General features: G+C 38.4%; 1 non-coding gene across 1 annotated transcript; it reads left to right on the top strand.

Annotated features, from left to right (window-relative positions):
- The first annotated feature begins 2,845 nt into the window (after positions 1-2,845).
- On the top strand, positions 2,846-2,949 carry LOC113300725. Its single transcript, XR_003335907.1, has one exon. It is a non-coding gene; the product is annotated as a small nucleolar RNA R71 (small nucleolar RNA).
- The last annotated feature ends 23,087 nt before the right edge of the window (positions 2,950-26,036 follow it).

The following is a 26,036-nucleotide window of genomic DNA, read 5'->3' as shown; positions in this document are numbered from 1 at the left end:
CTGATCATATACGACACTTCAAGACCCACTCCACAGCTGGTCGTAATATGATAAGAAAACAAAAAAATAGACCCGCACCACAGATTTTGCTAGTTCCGAGCAAAACAAGAAATAGACCCGCTCCACAGCTGATCATATACGACACTTCAAGACCCGCTCCACAGCTGGTCATAATATGATAAGAAAACAAAAAAATAGACCCGTTCCATAACTGGTCATGAAATGCAAAAAAAAAATTATTTATTTATTTTTAACAAAAATTCATAACAAAATTGAATGCCTACCACAAATCTATATATACTTAACCACTTGATTCCTCCACACTCACATTTTGCTAGTCACGAGCAAAACAAGAAATAGACCCGCTCCACAGCTGATCATATACGACACTTCAAGACCCACTCCACAGCTGGTCATAATATGATAAGAAAACAAAAAAAATAGACCCGCTCCACAGATTTTGCTAGTCCCGAACAAAACAAGAAATAGACCCGCTCCACAGCTGATCATATACGACACTTCAAGACCCGCTCCACAGCTGGTCATAATATGATAAGAAAACAAAAAAATAGACCCGCTCCACAGCTGGTCATGAAATGCAAAAAAAAATTATTTATTTATTTATTTATTTATTTTTAACAAAAATTCATAACAAAATTGAATGCCTACCACAAATCTATATTACTTAACCACTCCCCCATACTTAAACATTACATTGTCCTCAATGTAATTGAGTCATCCAACGTAGAGTTAAGGTGGGAAATTCTAAAATGTGATATGCAAGAGGCAAACGAAAATAGAAGATAGAGTAAAGGTAACAAAACTGATGGGTTGACTCCCACAAACCGAATGATGTATGTTCCCTGCTTGCGCGCAGCAAGTAATCTCAAACGAAGTGAATAATGATGCATAACAGCAACCTGCCAGCATATATGTAAAGCCTGAAAAGCTGGGGATCAACCCAACACACAAGTTCAGCTGCAACTATGAACCTGCAAACACTATAAACACCCAAAAAGATATGTGAATCCATAAATAACTCACTCCCATAAACAATAAGTTCATAATGTTTACCAATTTTGATTCCCAGTGGAGACTTCCAATTGGGTTTTAGATTAGGAGGGAGCAATGCACTAACAATGTCAATAAGCACAAGATCACATGACTTGGCAAAAGGAGCTAAGCAAACAGTTCTTGGTTCTAATTTCTTATTGTGAATTAACCGACCAGTATCCATATGTTTCACACTTATATAAGCATCTTGATAACTACTACTAGTCTCACGAAAAACTAGTTCATCAGGCTTGGCAAAACAAGATGAGCAAATATTCGATGATTCAGTTTTTGTTAACTCCTTACAACCTGCAAAGTTTTTAGATATGTTTTCGAGATTCTCATTATAACAGTGAGTATAATCATTCACACCACTAACCATGCATACATGTTCACAAGTTTCAGAAATCGCAGACGAATTTGAAAGGCTAAACACATTTATCTCCATTTTCATATTTCCAAAAATAAGCTCCATAATTCCATTGCGACAGTTGATAACCGCATTCGAGGTAGCCAAAAAAGGTCTACCTAAGATGACAGGAATCTTCCCACTAGGATTAAAAACAGGTTGAGTATCTAAAACAATAAAATCAACGGGATAAACAAAACTTTCAACCTGTATAAGAATATCCTCTACCATTCCCCTAGAAATTTTAATTGACCTATCAGCCAATTGGAGAGTGACATTAGTGGGTTTCAAATCACCAAGTTCTAATTGCACATACACAGAATATGGCAAGAGATTCACACTGGCCCCTAAATATAACAATGCATGTTCAATCCTATGTTCACCTATAGTGCAAGCAATCGTTGGACAACCTGGATCTTTAAATCTTTAAATTTGGGTGGAGTTTTCTGTGTAATAATCGAGCTCACCTGTTCAGTAAGGAAAGCTTTCTTATGCACATTCAATTTTCGTTTCACAGTGCACATATCTCTTAGAAACTTAGCATAAGAAAAAAATTTGTTTAATGGCATCTAAGACTGGAATGTTGACGTTAACTTGTTTAAACACTTCTAAGATGTCATTAGAACTGACTCCTTTTTTACGAGGTAGTAATGCTTGAGGAAAAAGAGCGCGAGGAACATAAGAAATTTCAGAATTACCTTTTTCGGTTTCATCGGTTTCTTTTTGTGTTGAAGGAGTAACCTGTGTAATAGTAGGCAGGTTCCTATCTTGCACATTCTCCTCAGCATCACTAACATGATTATCAATGACTCGTCCACTTCTGAGAGTAGTGACGGCCTGGACATGATGAGTTGGCTTAGCACCAGATGTGCTTACCTCAAAAGAGCCTTTAGGGTGAGGCTGTATTTGACTCTGGAACTGACCTTTCTCTCGCTCATTCAGTTGGTTGGCTAGCTCATTTAGCTGTTGATGTAAGTTCGCCATAGATCTTTGAGTAGCCTGCATAAACAAACTCATACTTTCTTCCAAACTAGGAATTCTTTGATTAGTACAATCACTAGGAATAGAAGATGCATATGTAATACACTCAACAGGCTGACTTTAGCATTTCTTTCTAACGACTCAAGTCTTCGTGTCAAAATGGAAAACTTGGCCTCATAGTCGAATTCATTATCAAATTTGTGAACCCCTTCACTACTAGCTACTGATCTTATGGGTTCTCTAGCCTCCCACTCTTGGATTTTTCCATCTATTTCATGCAAAAATTTGTAACCTTCTTCGACACTCTTATCAAGGAAATTCCCACTACAAAGTGATTCTACCGTAGTCACTGTTTTGTAATTTAATCCCTCATAAAGGATCGATATGAGCCTAGGAGTATCCAATCCATGGTGTGGACATTGTAACAAGCGATCATGAAACCTCTCTAAATAATCATAAAGACATTCTCCTTCTTGTTGCGAAAAACTATATAGTTTTTGACGAATGGCAGTAGTTTTATGCCTAGGAAAGAATTTATGCAAGAATATATTAATCATGTCATTCTAAGTACTAATTGATGAAGGAGATGATGCATTCAGCCAAGATTTTTCCTTATCCTTCAAAGACAAAGGAAACAACCTAAGTTTAAGAAACTCATCAGGCAAGTCCTTGAACTTCATTGTACCACACAGTTCTTCAAAATCTCTAATGTGGTAGTAAGGATTTTCATTTTCCTTACCGTAGAAATTAGGAAGTGCTTGAATGGTGCTTGCTCTAATTTCATAGGTTGTTGTGGTGGTAGGCAAAATAATACAAGAAAGTTGAGAGACTCTAGTAGGGTACATATAGTCTCTCAAACTTTTAACCGCAGGGTTCGTACTCTCATCATCTGTTCTCGTCATGTATAAAGGGTTACTTTAACAAGACGAATAATTGTTTTCTATCCCAACTACTTGGTAGATCTTGCATATGCTAACAAAATGCATAATTCAGTTCAAACTCACCTTCCAAAGCCTCGCAAGGATTTCAGATACTTACTTTTCTGCCTGTTTTGGAGAGATTCCAACTGCGCTCTTCAAATAAGGTACCTAAAGATAATCAAACAAGCTACGTAAAATGGAACTAAAAGAAATCTAAAAGAAAAACGAAAATAAACTATGTACAGAAAATAAAAACTAAACTACGACTAGAAAATCAATAATATCAATCAGAGAGTACTTTACAGCCACTCCCCGTCAGCGACGCCAAAAACTTGATGGGTCGGTAGACCGACTTTGTTTTACCGCAAGTGCACGGTGTCAAAAATAGCATACAAAAGCAAGCACGGTTCGTTCCCTCAAGGAGTGCGAAAACTACTATTAATTAATATCAAGACCTAACTAATCAAGATGCAATATTTCAGAGATTGTTGTACTAAGAAAATAATCTAACTAGACATATAAAACAAATTTATAAAGATTGTAATCGAGAATAAGGGAGTATTAGGGCTGCGGAATCCGTTGTAAGCTATATTTACTTATGTTCTATCACAAGGTCTCGAATTTACTCGTGCGAAGTTGCAAACCTAGCTACTAACACACGGAAGATATTTCATTTAGGATTTATAGACAAGAGTTATCATAAAAGATTGTTTGTTCTCAACCTAGAAGGTAGACATCCTTAGTACTAAGCATACATGGCATACATAGTATTGGAAATGATCATAAAGCAATTGTTATCAAGGTTATATATGGACTAATGTTCTAGAATCCAACTATGTAGTATACAAGGCATAAAACATGAAAAACTCATAAAACAATCAGCCTCTTTTGAAAAACACAAACATGGATAAGATCTTATTTTTGAAACCATTGTTTAAGAACACAAGCACTTTAACCTACAAGTTCATCCTTCACCCTAATGAGTAGCTTAGCTAGACATGGTTTCGATCAAAGCCATAAAAAATGATATAGAGATTGTTAAACTAAGCATATGATAGCAGAAAGCAAAATGGCTAAAACTTAGTTTTCTTCCCTGTATCCGGCCTCCCTTTTCTTCTCCTCAGTCCTGCCTTATATAGCACTCTAGTTCTTTTCTTGTATTGGTGACAACAACAACCAAAGTCCAGCGAGGCCACGAACACCAATTGCCAAATCCAGGCCCTCTCCAAGGTCCGGCCACAGTAAGCAACTCCATATTCTGTCTGCCTGGGCACCACTTCTTAATCTCTGCCCCAACTACCATTTCCTGATCATCTACTTAAGCTTCATCCAACCACGGCAGCCCATCTTCTGTGCTTCTAAATCTCCACTTCCTTGTTAAACTGACCCCAGCATCATAAGCACATTGCTTGCAGCCAATTCATTCTTCATTGCATCTCCAGACCAACTCCAAATTTTGGCAAAAACCCAAACAATCATCACCAGCACAAATTCAAATCAGCCAACATATAGACATAACACAGTTCCTATTCTCCCTTCTACCAGCAACACCAATTCAACCATCCACCAGCTTCATGGCTGCAACACTACTTACTCCAGCAATCACCCAAGACACCACAGAAAACCCCCAACTCCATCGTTGTTGTTTCAGTTCGATTTCATCTCCATTCTCGGCTACAACTGTACATTGCCACCACTGACTGCAATTCTTTAGCTTAATCAGCTCCGAACCGAGCTCCATACAGCCATAAATCGATGGCAGTAAGCAGTTGCTGTGCAATAGCCCACAAACTGTTTAGCCTCAAATCTGTTCTCATTCACATCTGTAGACAACCACCACCATCCGCTTATAATGAATAGGTCTTCTACTTATTCTGATTCAATTGATACCAGCAGCCTAAAATACATCACCATCATATAAGCATTCCAGACAAAACCCACATGAGAACTCCCAACTTGAATTGATGCGATGAACCCCCAATCTGATCTTTAAACAATAGCCAGTTCACAGCTGATTTCAACTGCGGTACCCTTCTCTCAATCTTTCGCATACAGTGAACATTTCATGGCAGCAACACTAATTTTCATAACACATTAGCACCCTACAGATCCATCACTAAAACCCTAGCTTAGATATTATGGCAGACTTCAAATCAGTCTCCATTACTTCTTTGATGCTCGCAATTAACCATCGACACTAAACCCATTGCAACCAGTCACTGACTAACTCGTTTTCACCTGAATTTCGGCTCAACAGAGCCTCAATGTATTAATGTTGTTGTTGATGGTGAGAGAAAATTCGAGCTCAGTTGAGATTGAGAAGTGTTGAAATCATGAACATCTCCATCAGCAGCAAACCCATCTACTCGCTATTCAACACCTATTTTAGGTCAAAACAATCGACCCCAAAACACCACAGATCCACTCTCGTTGTTGTCGGAACTCGAAGTAATTAGCACATGCATCTCCTGGCTCTTCTCGCTGATTACTTGGCTTAAATCCAGTCCACACCTTTCGATAAATCGAACCCATTTCTCTGCTGAGCAATCGAACTCTAGATGCAGAGATCTCGCAATACAGAATCACATCGAAACCAAGGTTGTAATAAATGATGACGACGGATGGGAAATGAAAATGAAAATTCCTTTCTCTTTTACACAGGACAGAAAATGTGGAGCAAGTGATGCCACGTTCACTATCTTCTCAGCCCCCATAAGTGTGGTTCACACGCACGGCAAAGAAAATGATTTCTTTGTTCACCCTCCTGGCCATCGGATGGTTTGAGTGGTGCGGCCCATAAGCTCTGACCTTTGGCAATGCAAGTTGCAGGCACAAATTTAGCTTCTAAGCCATTTATTCTCCAGGTGAATAGAATTTCTTGTATCTCCTGTAAAAGCTCTAAAATATAATTATTAGTGAGATATCGAGACCTAGCTAGTATAAATGTGGGTATAAAAGTATCGCACTTGCGTGCTTATCAGGGCGAAGTTTCGACTCCTCATCGTGCAAAACCGCTTCTCCTTCTGGTTTTCTGACGGTTACTTTTCTCCTGTGCATAACTGCGACGTTTGATCTCTAGGACTTTCTATATATAGAGTTGTCAATTCATTTTTCTTTCAACTTTTCTTTTTCTTTCCTTCTTCCAGACGCACCCATACACTCGCTATGTCTAGTAGTTCTTCCAGTAGTTCTTCGTCCGAGGAGTCTAGCGAATCTGAGCAACCTAGGCATGAGGGATCCGAGGAAGCCGAGTATTCTGATCGGGATGAGATCATCCTACCCGCCCCAGCAGACGGTAGGTTGTATACTATTGCTGAGTTCAGAAGCGGCCCTGCCTTAAAACGTGCCTTGAGTTTAAGAGAACTCAGTGAAGGTAAACGCGTTTTCCCCCTGGATGATATCATAACCTCTCGCGTTTTAAATCTGCCCGTGCTTCCTTACCCTTCTGATCCCGGATGGCTTATGCGCCCCGAGTCAGAAACCATGGACACTTTCGCGTTCAAGACCGTGCCGCGGATGGCCATACATCGTGGCGATTATAACCTCCCCTCTATCGACATCCGCTCTAAACCGAAAACTCCCCCAGTGTGGCCACATTGGGCATCTTATATAGCTCCAACTCCAACCACGTTATTGCTCTCCGGAAGGCGAGTATTAATGAATCCATAGACTCGTCTCTGAAACGGGAGGTAAATAGGTGCATTCGTGATGTGATACGGCTTTTCTGTCGCTGGGTTCCTCCCGTTCACACCCTTCTCACAGCATAGGGGAAGCCACTATCGTCCTAGAGGACGTAGTCGCTCTTACAGGGTTACGATTCATGGCAGTCATTCATATGATGAGGCAACCGTCTTCGGGGCGCTAAATGACGAGGACAAGGAACTGTGTACTTATTTGTTGAAGTGCAAAGATGACTCCCGTCGTGAACTAGTACAGAAGAGACAGGCGCCATCTGGGCGAGGTAATGACGAGGGAGTTGCTGACACAGATAAGAAAGGGGCATCTTCATCCGCTCAAAGGAGAAGGCTAAGTGGGTAAAAGAGAAGGAAGCTCCTCCCAGGCGCCCTCCTGGAGATCGCATGTTATCTAGTTCCATCCGCGCCTATGAGTCGATCCATGGTTCATCAGACCCGACAGAAGCTGATTCCGAATGGGTCATTAAAGTTAATCAACGCGCTTCTTTTTCCCTTTGGCTGAAATATTGGGCTCCTCAGATGATTGGCGATAAGGTGTTCCCTCCTAAACGTAAGGAGAAGGATACCCGCGCGGAACTAGTTGCCTTCATTTTATTCTGCCTTTGTCACGACATATTCGAATACAGTCCCCATGATACCATCAAGGGTGAGCTCGTACCAATGGTAATGTTGCTGTCCCGCGGCGTCTCTTTTCCACTTGCACCAATGTTCTTAGGTGGTTTGTACCGCCATCTTGACTTGTTCTGTCGAGATCTTCAGACGGTGGGCTCGTCTCACAAGATCGAGACCTACATCCTAGCTTCTTTTATGCATGATTGGTACTGGGAACATGTTCCCCCGTGCGCGCCTGAGCCTAATGAACCCGCGGTTCACTGGGAAGAAGATGTGAAACAGGATGATGGTTCCGAGAAGAAGCTCCCCGTTATTTACGGCTACCCGCGGATGGCTCTTTAGAACTTGAAAGGGAAAGTCCCCAAGGGAGATCTTGGTAAACACTTGGATGTGTCCAAGGATATTGAACCATTCCCTTACCAAGATGGTCGATCAGGTCCGGCGCATTATAATTTTTTTGCACCCTTTGACGCGGAATTGGATTCGACAAAGCTCCTTCCAGAGGACGATTTCGATTCAGTGGTGGCCGAGTTGCCGGGTTATCTTCCTGGTTTCTATGCTGGTAAGTTCATTGCCATATCCTACAACCATGATCGCGCGGCTCGGCAGGTGGGGTTCGATCAAGGAGTTCCTCACAGGTTCCCTCCCCCGGAAAGTTCTGACGTCAAGGATGTTATTGCTAGCTTCAATCGTTACGTCTTCAAAGGAGCGACGCGCTTGTCTGATCGAGGGATCAATTTTTCATTCAGGCAGCCCATCCCTGCGCGGCTCTTAGCAGTTACTGAAAGGGCTCACGAGTATCATGATTTCTTACGGCGCCGGGCTTTGAACTTTCTCTTGCGCGAATATTCTCCTCCTCGCAACTTGACTCTTAGGATCTTCGGGAGCTTCATGCGTCTGGTCGAATCAAACTTGATGACGCCATAGCTGCCGAGCATCGCCTTGTTCCATCTAATAAGGGTCGCTCGGATCCCGTGATGACCTATTGGGCCCCACCTGAGGGTTGTGAGCCTATGAAGCCGAAGAAGGGGTCGTTTTCCGATCGTAAGCCTCCGCGGTTAAATGTGAAGCCAACTGCTAGTCCTTTGGCACCTCAGGTATTTTTTATTTCCTTCACCTTGTGTTTCACTATTCATCGTTTCGTTTTCCCTTTATTTTGACGAGATGAGTGGCGAGAATCATTTCCCCAGGGAACTCCTCCTTCCAGTCGCCTAGGGTGAAAGGCCCCTTCATATGTGATGGAGAAACGACAGGAGTTGGAGAAACTCTGATTCGCTTAAGGCGCCTCGTTCTTGTGTTGGCTTCTCTTTCTTTTCTTTTTTTCGTTTCCCTTTGTTGGATTTGTTGTTGGTCTGCTCTTGGATTGTAGGACATTCTATTGATGTTTGGATTAATTTTTCTTGTTGCTGGTATTTATTTATTGGTTGTTTTGATTGTTTATAATTTTCTTGTATTATTATCGAAATGTGTGTGGTTAAGTGAACGTTTGCAGCCTTGTTAAGTATGCTCATCGTTGGAGATCGCATCTGTTCTCTTCTTTTTTTCGAGCAGTAGGCTCTGGTAGGGGTAGGTGCGAGTAGGGCGCGTTTATTCCCTCATCTTAATTTGTAGATAGTCGTTAGGCAGAGTGAATACTGTGGAACTGTGTGGGCGTTTTCGAGGGTGTTTGGTAGAGCAGACATTAGTGGAACACGCCTTCCCCCTTCATTTTTTTATTGGTGGGGTGTTCGTCAGAACGGGTGTTAAGAAAACTTGTTTTAAGGCCTTTTGTGAATTCCGATTGGTAGGGCACTCTTGGCGTTCCTAAGACCTTCCGCGAATGTTAGTCATCCAGGCGCCTTCGGCTTCTGGGGTTTTTGTGAATTTGTCAGTCAGCTGGGCGCCTATTCCCCCTCCCCCCTCCCCCTTTTTTTAAATAGGGATTGGGTGGGGTGAGCATTGGTAAAATGCGCCTACTCCTCTTCTTCTTCTTTTTTTCAAACAAGGCTTGGGTGAGATGGGTGTTTGTAGAACACGCCTACTCCCCCTATTTTTATTTCCAATGGGACTTTGGTGCTCTGAGACCTTTGTAAATATCAGTCAATCAGGCGCCTTTGGCTACCCTGAGCTCTTTTGTGAATTTGTCAGTCAACCAGGCGCCTTCGCTATCCTGAGACCTTCTGTGAATTTGTCAGTCAATTAGGCGCCTTTGGCTGTCCTGAGACCTTTTGTGAATTTGTCAGTCAATCAGGCGCCTTTGGCTGTCCTGAGACCTTTTTTGAATTTGTCAGTCAATCAGGCGCCTTTGGCTGTCCTGAGAGATTTTTGTGAATTTGTCAGTCGACCAGGCGCCGTTGGCGTCCCCGGGATCTTTTGTGAATTTTTCAGTCAATCAGGCGCCTTTGGCTGTCCTGAGACCTTTTGTGAATTTGTCAGTAAATCAGGCGCCTTCAGCTGTCCTGAGACCTTTTGTGAATTTGTCAGCCAATCAGGTGCCTTTGGTTGTCTTGAGACCTTTTGTGAATTTGTCAGTCAATCAGACGCCTTTGGCTGTCCTGAGACCTTTTGTGAATTTTTCAGTCAATCAGGCGCCTTTGGCTGCCCTGAGACCTTTTGTGAATTTGTCAGTCAATCAGGAGCCTTTGGCTGTCCTGAGACCTTTTGTGAATTTGTCAGTCGACCAGGCGCCTTTAGCATCCCCGGGACCTTTTGTGAATCAAGCGCCTTTGGCTGCCCTGAGACCTTTTGATATATCTGCCCATTAATCATAAGGAAAGTCGTTCTTACCAAAAGATGATTCTTACAATTTGTGGGTTTGTACTCCGCACTCTCCTTTCCTCTTTATTTCGGGTTAATGGAGAGGGAATGGATCATGCTCAATTGTTTGTCTTGTCGCCTCGAGTTCCCCAGCAGCTCGCTTGCGCTCGAATATACTTCGAATGACGAAACACTCTTCTGTTGGATGTCCCATTCTTCGGTGGTAGCCGCAGTATTTGGCTGAATTTTTGTCCATTTTGTTGATATCTATTGTGGTTGGGGGTAGCTGAATTTCCCTGTCAGCGACCCATTGATTCAGAAGCTTGATCGCGCGTTCTCTACTGCAGGGGAGAGGTGGTGGTGTTTTGTACTCGCGCTTGCTCCCTCCGTTCCTCCCTTGGTTTCTTCCATCCACGTGGTATTGGTTCCAACCCTCATTAACATTAGGTATCACATTGCGTGAGGTTCCCGTTGCAGCGCTAACCGTGGTGCGCCAAACAGCATCTGTCGGCATTTCCTCTATGCAGTCAGCGATCCTCTCGCCTGCTTCTTCTAGCTCAACAAAGGTTTGGAACCCGAAATTAATTAAACCCCTTTTGAAGACTGAGACCATTCCGCGTACGCAGATCTCGACAAGCGCTTTCTCGTCGATGTCTTCATGACAGTCCAATGCCAGGCGCCGGAACCGTAAGATGTACTTCCCTACTTCTTCGCCTATTCGCTGCCCATTCTTGCTCAGGTCTATCGTCGTTATCTTCCTTTTGGCTGAGTAAAACTTCCTAAGGAAGAGTGTGGATAAAGTCTGCCAGGAATCCACGCTTTCTTCCTTTAGGTTATCATACCAAGTGAACGCGGTGCCAGTAAGTGACTTGGGGAACTCTTTTAAACACAGTTTTCTGTCTGTAGCCCTGTCGTTCATTGATGATAAAAATCGGCTGAGATGTTCTCGCGCATTTACTTGACCCTCATATACTTTGAACTTGGGAGAAGTGTAGTCATCGGGGTATAAGTATTCTCGAATGTGCGCCGGATACAGACTATTCCCACGGTAATGGTTGTCTTGTTTTACCACATGATAGTTCTGTTCTAGGTATTCGGTGATTTCTTCTTGCGATGTCACTGTCACCTTGGTACCTTTGAGTTTTTCTCCTTTTGTTGCCTCTTCGGGCGTACTTTTCCTGCTTTTACTGCCCGTGCTATCCAATCTTCAAGCTCTTTTCTCCTTTGTGAGCGCTCATTCAATTCTTCCTGCATGTTTAGTAAGGTTGAGGATACGGGTTTCGCTAGTCGATCTGTCTGTCTGTTCTTTTCCCGTGGTGTTGCTACCTCTCCATCCTGGGATCTGTGACTTACTGATTGCATGATAACGCCTAGGATCGGTGTTTCCTCCTTGCTATCATCTTCCATCGTCACCTCGTCCAGATTAAAGGGTTGATCAGCCGCTTGCTTTCCTAACGCGCCTGAGACGCTAGGCACGAGCCTCCGGGTGTGGTCGCCAAATGTTGAGGGGTGAATTCAGGTTTGAGGTTCTACCCGTCCTAACTAGCCAAATTACCTCACTTTTCTAAGAATAGTAAGAGAAAGATTTGTATTTCCATTGTACCTTGGCCTTCCTTATATAGGCTTTCCAAAAAAACCCTTCTTTTATGACATCATGTCATGTGTCCTAGACCTCCTTAATTACTCTTAATGTCATTTCTTAAGATAACATTCTTCTTATTTACTAATCCCTTCCTTGTCCTTCCCTTTTAGTGGATACTTTCTTGTTGGACTTGGGCTTAGTCCCCAAGTCCCCATGCTTTTACCTAGTTTAGCTACTTCTTCAGGAATACCCTAAACCCATTAAGGAGTGTTATTTTTCATGTATCAACACAATACATACACACTATGGATCCCAGTACTTCCTTCTTAGTAAACATGGACCATATAAAGCCTTGGCTGATAATGAGCCGAAGATACACAAGTACGTCCGGGATCATTTTCACGCTCAATGAAAGAACGGAAATTGCTAGTTGCCATCTTTTAGTGGGAACTGGGAACCACCCTCTAACGGGGTGGAAATTGCTAGTTTTCATCATTGGAAATGCTCTTAGCTAGTGAATATGGTTCTCTTGCAACTGTATGCACTTGCTCTTATCGAGTATAGCCATAAATGGCAATTGCCATTCGAAGCTAACATTTTTGGCAAAATTGTAACAAATTTGCCAAATTATTGCATTTGACAACTGCAGCGTGATTGGAAAGGAATGCAATAATTGAAAATTTTCTACAGCACTTTGGATGCTCTTATATATGCTACTTTATATAACACTGTTCGTTCATGATTTTATATCGTAAGCCGTAAGCGAAACTTACGACACCAATACAAGCAATTAATAGGGGAATAAGATACAGTAATGTTATGCGCAGAATTCGTCCAAACCATGCCAAAGTCCACGAGAATAATATATATAGTACATCATAAGCTAACGTAAGGTAAGGTAAGACCGAATAACTAACCCTCAAATACAATGAACAGAGCAGGTACATGTAATGTTGTCGATATCTTGGAACTTGCGGGAGGAAAAAGAATGAAGTAGTTTGGACCCTTGCAATCGACAAGCTTATATCCAAAACATTGTATTGTCTTTGTCGTGTCTTCGACATTTTAAAAGCAAAGGGGTGCCCGATAACAAATTAAAATTTCCTCACTTGTCGACATCAAAACTTATGGTTATAAATTATGTTCTCTAAAAGAAAAAGAGATTCACACGGTGTGGCTGGTATTCCCCTCGCCATGCAATCTATCCTTGATGGAGAAAATAATAGATCATCATAGGAGAAATATGAAAGGACGATAATAGAGTAGTCTTTATGTAGAAATATGCAGTAGTAGTACTAGTTATTCGATATTTTGGGACATCAAAATCTTTAGGGGAATCATACCTACAAATCAAGCCAACAGGGTAAATCTTCCAGACGATTCTCCTACATCTTTCTGTTGTACTTCCCATTTTATTTCTAGGGGTTTACTTGGTTACCCATAGCTTGTCTCACCAGTGGTTTATTCTCGGCTTTTCCACTTATATAATTGTCGCCTAGGATAGCATTTCAGATCTGCAACTTGTTTGCTTATATATCTTCTCCCTTAAGGCTTGGGTAATGCGATTGTCTCTTTAAATCCTAAGTTGTTCAACTTATATAATCATTAGTTCATTTACCTGAACTTCGCAGCAGTGTGCATTTTGTTGTTGCGTTTGATAATGTAATAATGTAGGATTTTATGGTTCATTTACTTAACTTTACTCGAAACCATGACTGCAAGTTTGCAATGTCGGATTCTTTTGTCCTATAATATACAAAACTAGTCATAAAACACCAAGGTAAATAAACTTGTGGTATAAAAACTCCACCCATATGTTGAGAGTTATAAGAACTCCATTTCCCCCAAAAGTGATATAAAAACCCCAAATTCAATATAATAATCTAAATTAGATCTTTTCAAAATCTGAAAATCCCAGTCGTACCCTTTTATTATCGTTCTTCCTTCGTGATATGTATTCATTTCCCTTTATCAAACGATTACCATTTTAGATCTTCTATCACACCGCCTCTGTCTCCGCCACCTCCTCCTCCTCCTCCCCCGCCATCAGCATCAGTATCAACACCTCATCCTAGTATTCCGTCACCACCACTAAACCCACTGATGTGTCCTGATCCACCACCTCAACAACTTCTCTTCCTTCTCCTACACCATTACCAAACCCACTGCTATGTTTTGATTCTCCACCGAATTTGAAATACAAATACCAATTCAATTAAGATTAGGTATTTATGTTTTGTGCTAAACCGATTTGTATTAATGATGAAGGCGGTGGTGGTGCTCCAAATTATAGAATTTTACTGAAATGCCTCCTCCTTCTCTGATCTAAACTTCAATTCCTGAACACCTCCAAAAATCACTGTAGAAAAAGTTGAATCACAATGATGATAATCATCATATCATCATATATTTTTTAATTTGAAGAAATTTCACCTCATCCTCAACTAGTACAAGAGGTGCGTTTCATTTTAGGGTCTATTTTGTATCTAATTTCGAATTAGAACGTAATTTCTAAAGAATTTATTGAATTTGGTTTTAATTTATGAATCCCAGCTTTCAAGGATACTAGTCAATATAAGTGAATTGAGAAGATTAACATCACAATGAATACCTGATGGTACTGGAAATTGGCCTAATATATGGAAGGTAATCAGTTTTCTTGTTAATTTGAAGTTTGAAAAATGAAGTGAATTTCAATTAGGTTTTTATAGGTAAATAAAAATGAATTTTTATACAAGGAGAAATGTTTTGTTGTAAATGTTATTGGAGATAGGTTGGGTTCTAGATGAAAGGACAACTGCATCACTGGCATGGTCAGATGAGGTTCCCAGTATGAGAAGTCAAATTATTGTCTACTTGCAGTCTGTACTCTGTAAATTTTAGATTGTCACTGTTGATTTGTTCATCGGTATGTGAATCTAGTTGTTGATAATGTAAATGGTGATGCTGGTAATGGGTGGAGGAGGGAGGGGTTCAACTGTATGTTTATTTGGTACTACATTATAAGTGATACAAAATAAAGATGTTAGTCATGTGCGTGTAGATCTTATAGTCATACGAAGATGTATTTTTGCTTATCTGAGTTTGATAAAATAGTGCAATCGAAAATTTTATTGATACAAATTTTATTGTATATTTACAGATGATTTGATGTTTCAGTTACTACAGGCAATGCGTGTATCATTACTGAGCAGTGAGAGGTCTGATTCTTGGTTACTTTTGACATCCAATGACTCATCAAAGTAAGAGTTATTTGCTTAACTTCAATCTAGTTTCTGAATACACCAAATCTGTTTGTGTAGAGTTTGAACTAGCCTACTGTAAGACCAGATGTGAAGGTATTTCCAATATTATGGCCTTGTTATTTTAATCTTTTTAACTTATCTAGTGTGTGGATATTATTATCAGTCATAATATATAGTCGTGCTGAACTCGTGATGCTAAGTATTACTAACAGGCAGGTTTTTTTCATGTCCAAAACATTTATCTGTGATAGCTGAGTAGAGTTTAAGCTTGTTTGGTATTGTTATCAAGATACATAAATGTCGTGACAATTATTAGCAAATCTAATGTTTATATATTGTTCTCTAGCAATGCACTAAGCAAATTATAATGCACAAATAAAATTATTAGAGAATACAAATGCTTGAGAAATATTCATCTCTATGAAATCAATTATTACGGAGGTGGAAGTATTTGGTGGTGGCAGGTGGTGTTTTGAGTATTTGTAAGATGGTTCATGTGATAGTTGTTGGTCTAATCATACGTGTTAGTTGCATAAAGGGGTTACATCCACTGATTAGGGATTAAGAACAATTAGGTTTCATGCTTCTTTCTTCCTTATTTCGTAGGGGTGTTAAATTGTAATCTCATTAGAAAATGCAAGTGTTTACCAACTATTTACGTTGAGTTTTGCTTATTTTTGTGTAGAAACCAATTTTGAGCTGAAACTAGTTTTGGTTTCATAAATCTATGGTGAAACCAATTTCGGTTTCATCTAAATTTGGTGAAACTGATTTTGGTTTCATCTAGTTTTGTTTTATTTTTTTGAACTTTTATTGGTGAAACCAACGTTGTTGGTGATAAATAATTTTTTATTGAAACAAGTATTTGTTTCATCTGAATTCGATCAATATTTTTTGTTGTATTTCTTATAAAGGATATTGACTTGTTAACTTTATGTGTTTTTTTGTTTATCACCAGCATATAGCGACAGCTAAAGGAAGCGAAATTTGTGTTGTTCTTTTATTACTAGATAATGGAGCTGATCCAAATAGCAGAGCTACGTTTAAGCTTAGATAACTTATATACTTATTTTACTGATTCGAGTTGTTTTAACTTTTATCAGTTTTTGTAAATATTAGTTCTTCCTTTTGCTTGTTTAATTGCCTCTTGTCCTTAAAGGCAATTATATGTCGTCGCATAAAATTTTATTTGTTTGTCAATTCATTTCCTGCAAACGAGAAGCTATCCACTCTGAGTTGTTGAGTTATGATGATAACTATGTGAAATAAGTCAACATTTTTATTTTATTTTTGGAAGAAACCATTGTTGTTGGTTCCAATACTCGAGTGTTTTAACTTGCATTTGAACAAGTTTTGGTTCAAGCTAGGACAAGATGAAATATATACACTATCACAATAGTTCTTAAAAAAAAATTGAGTTCAGAAAGTGTTGGAAAAGGCAAATTAAAACACCAAGTGAGCTTCAATGATGAGATGTATCTAATAGTGTTCTGATACTTGGTATGTAACATGTTTATGAAATATTGTTCACTCGCTCCATGTCGTTTCCTGTTACTTTTAGTTTACAGAACTTTCAATTTGTTTTCTTGTACCTTGTTGGAATTCTCTTTGCGTGCATAAAGATAGTTTCAAGTGTGCAAGACCTGCCAGGGATTCAAGAGTACTGCCCTAGTTCGACCAGCTTTCATCGATTATGAAACACTCAAGAGTACATTTTTGATGAAACCAATTTCGGTTTCATCTAAATTTGGTGAAACCGATTTTGGTTTCATCTAATGCCTTAATTTTTTTGAACTTTTTCAGTGAAACCAACGTTATTGGTGATAAGAAACAAGTATTGGTTTCATCTGCATTTGATCAATATTTTTTGAGTTTTTATTGACGAAACTAAACATAGATGAAACCAAAAGCAGTTTTTTGGTGAAACCAGTTATAGTTTCATCAATTATTTTTTTTAGTGATATAGAGATGGATTGTTTTTTATGAAACCAAACAGTTTTTTGATGAAACCAGTTTTGGTTTCATCAATTTTTTTAGTGATACAGAAATGGATTATTTTTCTAATGAAACCATACAGTTTTTTTTTTATGAAACCAGTTTTAGTTTCATCAATTTTTAGTTACGAATGTGATGGTATTGGTGGTTATGGTGCTTCTAGAGGAGGTAATGGTGGTGGTGGTGTTGTTGACGTCGGTGTGGGTTGGCGTTGGTGGCGGCTAGTGGCGGTTGGATTTGTCGGAGGCGGAGGTGGTGGTGGTTTTATGAATATTTGGTGGTGGTGGGTGGTGGAGGTGGTATGTGTGCTGGTTGGTGGTGGTGGCAACGACGGTGGTGATCGGCGATGCTGGTTGGTGGTGGTGGTCGGCGGTGTTGGTTGGTGTTGGTGGGCGGTGGTTGCGACGACGGTGGTGACGGCGGTGGTCGGCGACAGTGGTGGCTCCGGCGGAGGTGGCGGTGGTGGTGGTTGGCGATGGTGGTCGGTGGCGGTGGCGGCGGGCATCGGTGGTCGGCGGTGGTCAGTGGTGGTTGTGTTGGTGGTGGTGATAATATAATAAAATTTAAAGGTGGGGTTGATTTTTGTTTTTGTTAGAGTGATTTAAATACAAGAAGGGTAATATAGACAGTTTATGTTAAATGGGGTTTTTGTGAACAATTTGTTTTGGTGGAGTTTTTGTGCATGGATAGTGACACCTTTGGGGTTATAACTCGCAGCCCGTATAATATATCCCATAAAAGTTTTTCGGTAGTCTTAGAATTGCTGTTTGTATATTCCTCTGGGTTGGGCTTTTTGTTTTCGCAATTTTTGGTTTGGGCAATTGGTCCGGTATGAGCCATGGGCCCATGAGTGAGTAGATGCTGGAAATCAGTTAAATGTCGTCTAAGCAGTTCAATGTTATCTAAGCATTTGAAATAGATTATGGAAGAGCAAGTTTAATAGTGAGGATAAAAAAGGGTTCCAAGGCATAAAATTGATTAGACATTGGTCGTCAAGAGATTTGGTGTTCCATCTTAAACCACAAGATGGATAGTCAGAGGGAAAAAAAATCAAGTTAAAATTATTTATGAGTAAATTAATATCTTATCCTCAAAATGCTTTTGTTGAATCAGGATATATTACTGACAACATTGTCATTGTAAAAAGAATTGTTTCATTCCATAAGAAAAAAATCTAGTTTAAAGGGAGGCATTATGGTGTTAAAATTATACTAAGGTTTACGATTAAGTTTCTTGGTCTTATCCGAGCTTTATGCTTCATCAAATGGGAATTCGAGGTTCTTCTCATGACCTAATAGTGGAACGTGTTACTTCTCCTTATCTCCATCACTTATTATCACTTGTTCACAAAGTCTCTCATTGATATTAGATCAAGCTAAAAAGTTGGGGACTGTTCAACAAACAAGCTCCAACTATTAGCCATTTGATGTTTGCGGATGATTTATTCTTGCTTGGAAGAAACTCGTCATAGTATTTGGTAGTTTAGACAACAAGGAATTTCCAGATTCGAAAATAACAGTTATACTGAATCTCTGTCGAATGAAAACCAAATATTACTAGCATACAACATATATTTTACTAATACAGTTACAAGAAATGTGTTTATCCATTGGGATATGAATCGTACATTGATTCTGAATATCAAAAAAATAATTTAGATTATTTCTGTTCAGGATGACACCTTGAGTATCAAACTTGAAAACTAGGTAGTAAGAGTTTAGCACATGTTCAAATACTATGTCGACATCTTGTGAGATTTTCGCATTAACCAAACCGTATTTCTGATAGGTATCCAAACCCTAAGTTAATAGCTGAATCGTAAAACATTTTAATTGGTTTACAAAAGGATTGGTCCTGGATGAGATCCTTGGGACCAGGCCTAGTAGAGATTGTTTCTAAGGGATCGGTCCTACTAGAGATTCTTGGGTCCAGGACTAGTAGAGATCCTTAGTTAAGATCGGTCTTTGAATAGATCCTTTTGTTACTCTCAACTCCGAATTTTTTTCGCAAGTCTACTTCCTTAAACTCATGAAATTAAACAAAGTTTTCTAGGCATAGAATCAACCGAAATTTGAAGACTAACTACTAACGAGTAACCAAATAGTGTTACGTCGAATCTAGGAAATCCAAATCGCTAAACTACACTTCGTAATTCAATATATCAAAGTTGTATAAAACAACTAGTATATACTCTCATGACACTTTGACCATAATGAAATGATCAAGTCACTAATACTGGAGATATATAAGTATACTTTGTTATGTTATGTTTTCAATCTAAATAACATTAAAAAAAAACGTAGATAGAAATGAAACAAGTCAATTCTGTATCACTGACCTCGAACAGAAGGATGATGTGTTGATGCCAATATGTCTTCAGGTTCTTCAGAGTAAAACGAGCGAGTCTCAACATTTCTATTGTTCCTAGTCTAACTTAACAAGTTGACTCTAGTAATCTAATCAGGCAGCCTCGAGTTTTGAATCAAAAACATGACAACCAAACTTGATATAGTAACGCCTATTGGGTTCATCCGAGCAATGCTAATAAGTTATCCTTGTCATTTAAATTTGACAATGCTTGATTACTGTCGGCCGGTATCTTTTTTTGACCGAATACGGTATTTTTCATCATCTCCCCAAAAGGTATCGAGCATAAATGAGCACCCGTATTTCTTAGTACGCGATGCCTTTTCTTCACATTTGCGGTTTTTGACATATGGTAACCCTTTTTGAATATATGCAAGAAACTATTCGCACATTATATTTCTGAATATGATCCCTTTCCATTGTTGTCTAAACTTTTTGCCCAGATGATTTGCAAACAATAACGCAATTCAGAGTTTTACTTAATTTGATACACCAATCACTAACTGCTTCTTTGACTCAAACACTATAATCAAATATATTATATAACATAACAAATGAAGTTATAAGTATATGTAATTGACTATATTGGTTCCAAAAATTCAGCCAAGTCCAAATTAGAAGAAGTATAACAAGTTTCATAGTCAATCCCAAATTCATCACATCCATTATCTACAACTGGAACCTCATTTCTATGATCAAGAACCTTAACAAATATAAAAAATATCGTAAGTTTAATATCTAATTAGTAAACTAATCAACACCATGAAGAAACGAAATATAGCAGATTGTATAAACAAGTTAATCACCTCAACTAATTGATTTTTTTGTAACACTTATGCATCGTGTACTTTTCTTCTATATCCACCTCAAACAATTTGATACGATAATTTTCTTCCATTTTAGTACTCCACATTCAGGATCAAAATAATCTAAGCACTTGGGTGTTAGTTAGGGTTTGTTAATACGTAATTGTTAATAAAAAAGATAAGGGTTAAGTGAGATGTGTACCCACTATTAGTATAGGAAAATTAAAGGGAGACATAGCTAGGAAACTAAAATCTAAAAGCATTCTTTTGACAGGAAGAATACTTATTTTAGATCCATTTAGTGATGACCTGAAGTCAAATATCCTAGAACGAATTCATCTTTTCTTCTAGTAAAAAGAGCTCCCCATATTAATTTTCATAGATGAGGGGATATGAGAATTACTTCAAAGTGATCATGTTTTGTATCTTTTTAATAATTCCTAATAAGCAATCCAAAAAAAATGGTCAACGAAAAATTAAGAATCCTAATTGTACCAAAAGTCCTAAGAGATCAAGGTGAGTTAGGGTTTAGGAACCCGAGAGCCTATATTATTTTCCATGCTAGATAAACTAACATGGTGAGTTCATTCTAACCCATCGGTTCTTTGTGTCCAAATTTTAAGATCAAAATATTTTATGAATTTCAATCCTTTGACCTGATATATATATTAGAATCATGGATAAGATCTAATATTAGGAAAAATACAAAGATTGTAAAACAAAATTGCTTTGAGGAAAGAAAAATAGAAACGTAATATAAATTTTTTTATCCATATTATGGTCATAGAGGAGGACATAATTTATTCAATTGCCAATTATCTCACAGAAAATTTTTGTGCATCTGAAAATATTCGAAAGGGCAAGTATGTGTACCAGGTACGTGTAATCTACCTTGTTCGTGACGGTTTTTGTCATGAATATATGTACCGGGAGTGTGTACCCTTAAGACAAAATCGTGTTTAGAAACACTCACACAACTTTTCCGGTTTGCGTACCGGGTATGGATACCACACTGGTTTCAAAACCAACAGTTCCTTTGCCGTATGCATACTTGGTATGCGTACTCTTCTTGGTTCACGAGCAACAAACTTTTTATGGTATGGATACCGGGTATACATACCAAAAAGTTGATGCCGACGTATAGCTACGCTGATACGTGTACTGCGTACATGTACTACGACTCCGTACCTATAACAGTTTTTCCTAGTATGTGAACTGGTATGCAGACTGTCCTATATCCAGATTTACGGTAGTTCTATATATCTCTCCAAATCAATTTGAAACATTTGTTAGAGCATTGCTCGGTCGAGCTCGCATGTGTTGCTATCTCAAGCATGTTTGTCAATATTATTGATCAAAACTATATGTCTTGATTTCTAGTATACTTATGACTAAGTCTCGGTCTAGGATAGTTAGGAATAGTTGAGCTCCAGACTCCATGGAGATTATCTTGCAAAGACGAGAACTACTCAAGGAACCAGTGGAACTTCATCCGACCAAAAGGTATGTGGAGACTTGAACTCATCTTGTCACTCAAAATTCTATTTACTTTATTTCATACTCTTGAGACAAAAGTCGTATAAGTATGATAGTTTTCATACATACTTGCTATTCCGAGACGAGTTTACTCGCCTATCTTTTTCTCGAAATACATGTTGGTAAGCTTTTGCTTTAACCATCTTCATATTTACCCATGACGAAAGTCATGATGACGTTTCAATCTTGAAAATAGCTTTGATGACGATAGTCGATTCTTTATGTCTAACGACTGTTATAACATTATAGAAGAATGTTTCAACGATTGAAATGTAGAGTTGAGAATGTGTGACCACCTATGGATGTAAGCATATAGCGTGTTCGAACATTAGTGTATAAATCCATGTACCGAAAACCAAGTGCGTGCATATGTGTGCATGCGGTATTGGTGAAGGAGACGGGTTGGGTACGCGTACTGGCGGAAATTCACGTCCGTGAAATTCTGCTGAGCTTGAAGTTTACAAACTCAAAAACCAGTCACCTTAGGTACGCGTACTGGCGGAACTTTTTCACCCGAAAAAAGTCTGCTGAGTTTGGAAACTAAAACCAACTCAAAATCCGGTAGCTAAGGTACGCATACCCGTACGCGTACCCAAGCTAGTTATTTCTCAAATCGGTAGTTCATGGACTTAAAAAAATAAATTGTAAGGAATGCAATGTTTGCAAACCATGGGTATATTGTTCATGATTGATTCAAATGAATCAAACCGATTTTGTTTCAATTGTGTCTATGTATAAAGACCTAAGCAATTGAACAACTCTTGAACTAGTTCTTATGAGTCATTTGAACTAGTTATGAGAAAGATGAATACGGTTAATATGAAAGGACTCATATGGCTAACCATTGGTCAACCATTTGTTAACCAACCAATGTACACGTTTAGGTATGGTTACTCAAACCTAAATGAATACATTTCATTTGTATGTGACAAGATAAGTTTCGATCTAACGGTTGAAAGATATTGGCTTGGATAAATCAGGTTTTTCATCTAACGGTGATTATTGAATGCTTTGTTACCAAGGTATCTTATATTGCAAACCCTGATTCGAAAACTATATAAGGAGAAGTCTAGAAACTGTGCAAAACTAATCCTCACACCTCCTGTGTGATACTAGTTGGTTTGTTAGAGTCGATTCTCCTTTAATCGTAGGTTTCTTCTCGAGACCTTTTCGATTAACGACTGAAAGACTTTATTGGGATTGTGAAGCCAGACGAAACTACTTCTCTTGTAGTTGAGCGATCTGATCTTGCCATTTTCTATCGTACGAGTTCAATTGAATAATTGACTTGAGATTATATCTCCGATAGGGCAAGATAAAAGAGATCACAAACATCTTCGTCTCATCGTTTGTGATCCACAATATCTAGTTTCGCTACCATACATTGTGAGGTGATTGATAATACTAGGCCGTTCTTCGGGAATATAAGTCCGGTTTATCAATTGGTTCTTGTTCACCTTGATTTTTATCAAAAGACAGAACAAAACTTTTAGGTTTATATGTGGGAGACAAATTTATCTATCCTTGTAGACTTTTCTGTGTGATACAGATTTGTTTATTAAAGTCTTCGACTTTGGGTCATAGCAACTCTTGGTTGTGGGTGAGATCAGCTAAGGGAATCAAGTGTGAAGTATCCTGCTGGGATCAGAGACGTAAGGAGCGCAACTGTACCTTGAATTAGTGTGAGATTGATTAGGGTTCAACTACAGTCCAGACCGAAGTTAGTTTGTAGTAGGCTAGTGTCTGTAGCGGCTTAATACAGTGTGGTGTTCAATCTGGACTAGGTCCCGGGGTTTTTCTGCATTTGCGGTTTCCTCGTTAACAAAATTTCTGGTGTCTATGTTATTTATATTCCGCATTATATTTTGTTATATAATTGAAATATCACAGGTTGTGCGTTTGTATCGATCAATTGTGAAATCCAACCTTTGGTTGTTGATTGGAAATTGATTGATCCTTGGATATTGGTCTTTGGTACCATCCAAGTTTATTATCCTTGTATTTGATAAAGACTCGCAGATTTCTATTTGCTTGACTAAATTCCAATCAAGAGAGAGATATTAACTCCTCGATATACTTTTCTATAGATAGAGTCTGACTGTCTAGTTGATTCTCTAGAAAGTATATTGGAGTTAGTCGATACAGATTGCTAATCGAAATATTGAGTGTGGTTGTTAGACCCCCGCATTTTCAACATTCAAAAATAACATCAATGACACATATCACTGTTCCAGGCTATTTTCGAACGATAATATTGAGTCACGATTTAGATTATGAACAATAAATTGTTTTTAACTGAAATTCATCAAGTATGAACAAATGTTCATTAAGCTTGGTTATATATATACGAGAACTCATTACCAAGATAAACTTGAAACGAAATTCTTGATATGCTTGTAATAGTCTAATTAGTCACGCAAAATCGTCTCATAGATAGAAGGAAAAATATAACATGAAAAATAGGTGGTTTAGTCTTCACTTACCTTTTGTTAAAGAAGTTCTCCAAAAGCTTTGATCTTCGCCTTCAAACGGTAGAACCCAGTGATGTCCGATTCTCAACTACATACTTATATCCTAATCCGAGACTTAACTAATTGTAGACTAGAAATCTAGATATAGTATTGATCAACTAAATTTAACAACAAGCTTGATATAACAACACTTGTGAGTTCATCCGAGCAATACTCTAACAATATCCCCCTTTGTCAATTTTAGTGACAAAACTATCAATACACATGGATTAAAAAAATAAAGCTTTTAAAAACTCCTTGAATTCTTCGTTACTTCAAGTTGCAATGATTCTGAATGTGTTCAACTCAGCATCGTTGTTGTTGAAGATCCTTAGCGATAAAAACTTTTAAAACAAATATTCCCAATCGTCATTATACAGAAACATAGTATTATTATCTTCTCCAAAGTTCAGTGGTATCATAAGTTCGAAGTAATACTACGGTGATATGTTTCTCCCCCTTAATCAATACTTACATCTTTTGCATAATATGGGAAACCTATAGATATTGATTGACTCCCCCTTACATAATGATCAGTAAACCATATGTATGTAGTGCAAAACTACTAATTAATTCTCCCCCTTTTCATCAATAAAAATTGGCAAAGGTACGAAAATCATGGGATCGTAATGAATACAACCAAAAGATAGTTCAAGACTTAAAGGAATTACATATTAACTTTTATTTAGATGATATCACATAGTATTAAATACTTAGCGATCATCTAGGATATTTAAGATACAAGCATTCCCTGTAAATTTCACAGCCACACACCCCACAAAGATAAATCAATTAAGCACAAGTTCATTTAAGAACTCTCCCCCATTTGATGTCATTCCCAAGAGAACAACATGAGTGACCTTACTTTTGTAAAAGAGGGATTTTGTCACACATTAAAAAAATCACATGGATTTGTATCTTGAACATCGATATAATTTAATCTCAACGCCAGTGACGAACAAAGAGATAAGCTTAATCGGTATGACTCAACATAACAAAATCATACAGAGTGTATAATGCAGTAATTACACAAAAGTGTGATCACAAGTAGATCGATATTGCTAAAAATTCTCACAAAGTTTGTTATATTTTCAGTTTATAAAACATAATAGATTTGACTTCTGAGCATATATGAGATATCAGTTCAATATACAAAAAGTAAGGACACATATCTCATGAGACTTTGCAATATATTAAACCAATAATGATTTCATACTGCAAGTTCATCTTCCAAAAACTCTCGAATTTAAATAAATAAATCTAAAAACATGCAAGATGAAAATCGTTGGAAATGTATTTTGTAATCACAATTTATGCTATACCAAACTCTAATTATCCTTCTCGAAAGCAAGACTAAATTCTCACAAGAAGTTTCTTAGAAAATAGTCACAAAAGAAGCATAATATGCAAGGGTTGTTCATTTTCTTCATCATCAAAATCACCCAACAAAGCTTAAATATTATTTATTTCGTCCTTGATGACGATAAATTTTTTAGCAATCACACATAATTGTTTTTGCATACCTTTTACCTCGGAATTGATCTTGCAAACATCCTTGTGCATTTTTTAAAAGAAGGATTAAGGTTGTT

This window comes from Papaver somniferum, chromosome 7, assembly GCF_003573695.1.
Source record: "Papaver somniferum cultivar HN1 chromosome 7, ASM357369v1, whole genome shotgun sequence".
NCBI lineage: Eukaryota > Viridiplantae > Streptophyta > Magnoliopsida > Ranunculales > Papaveraceae > Papaver > Papaver somniferum.
This window is presented reverse-complemented; position numbering and strand designations above follow the sequence as displayed.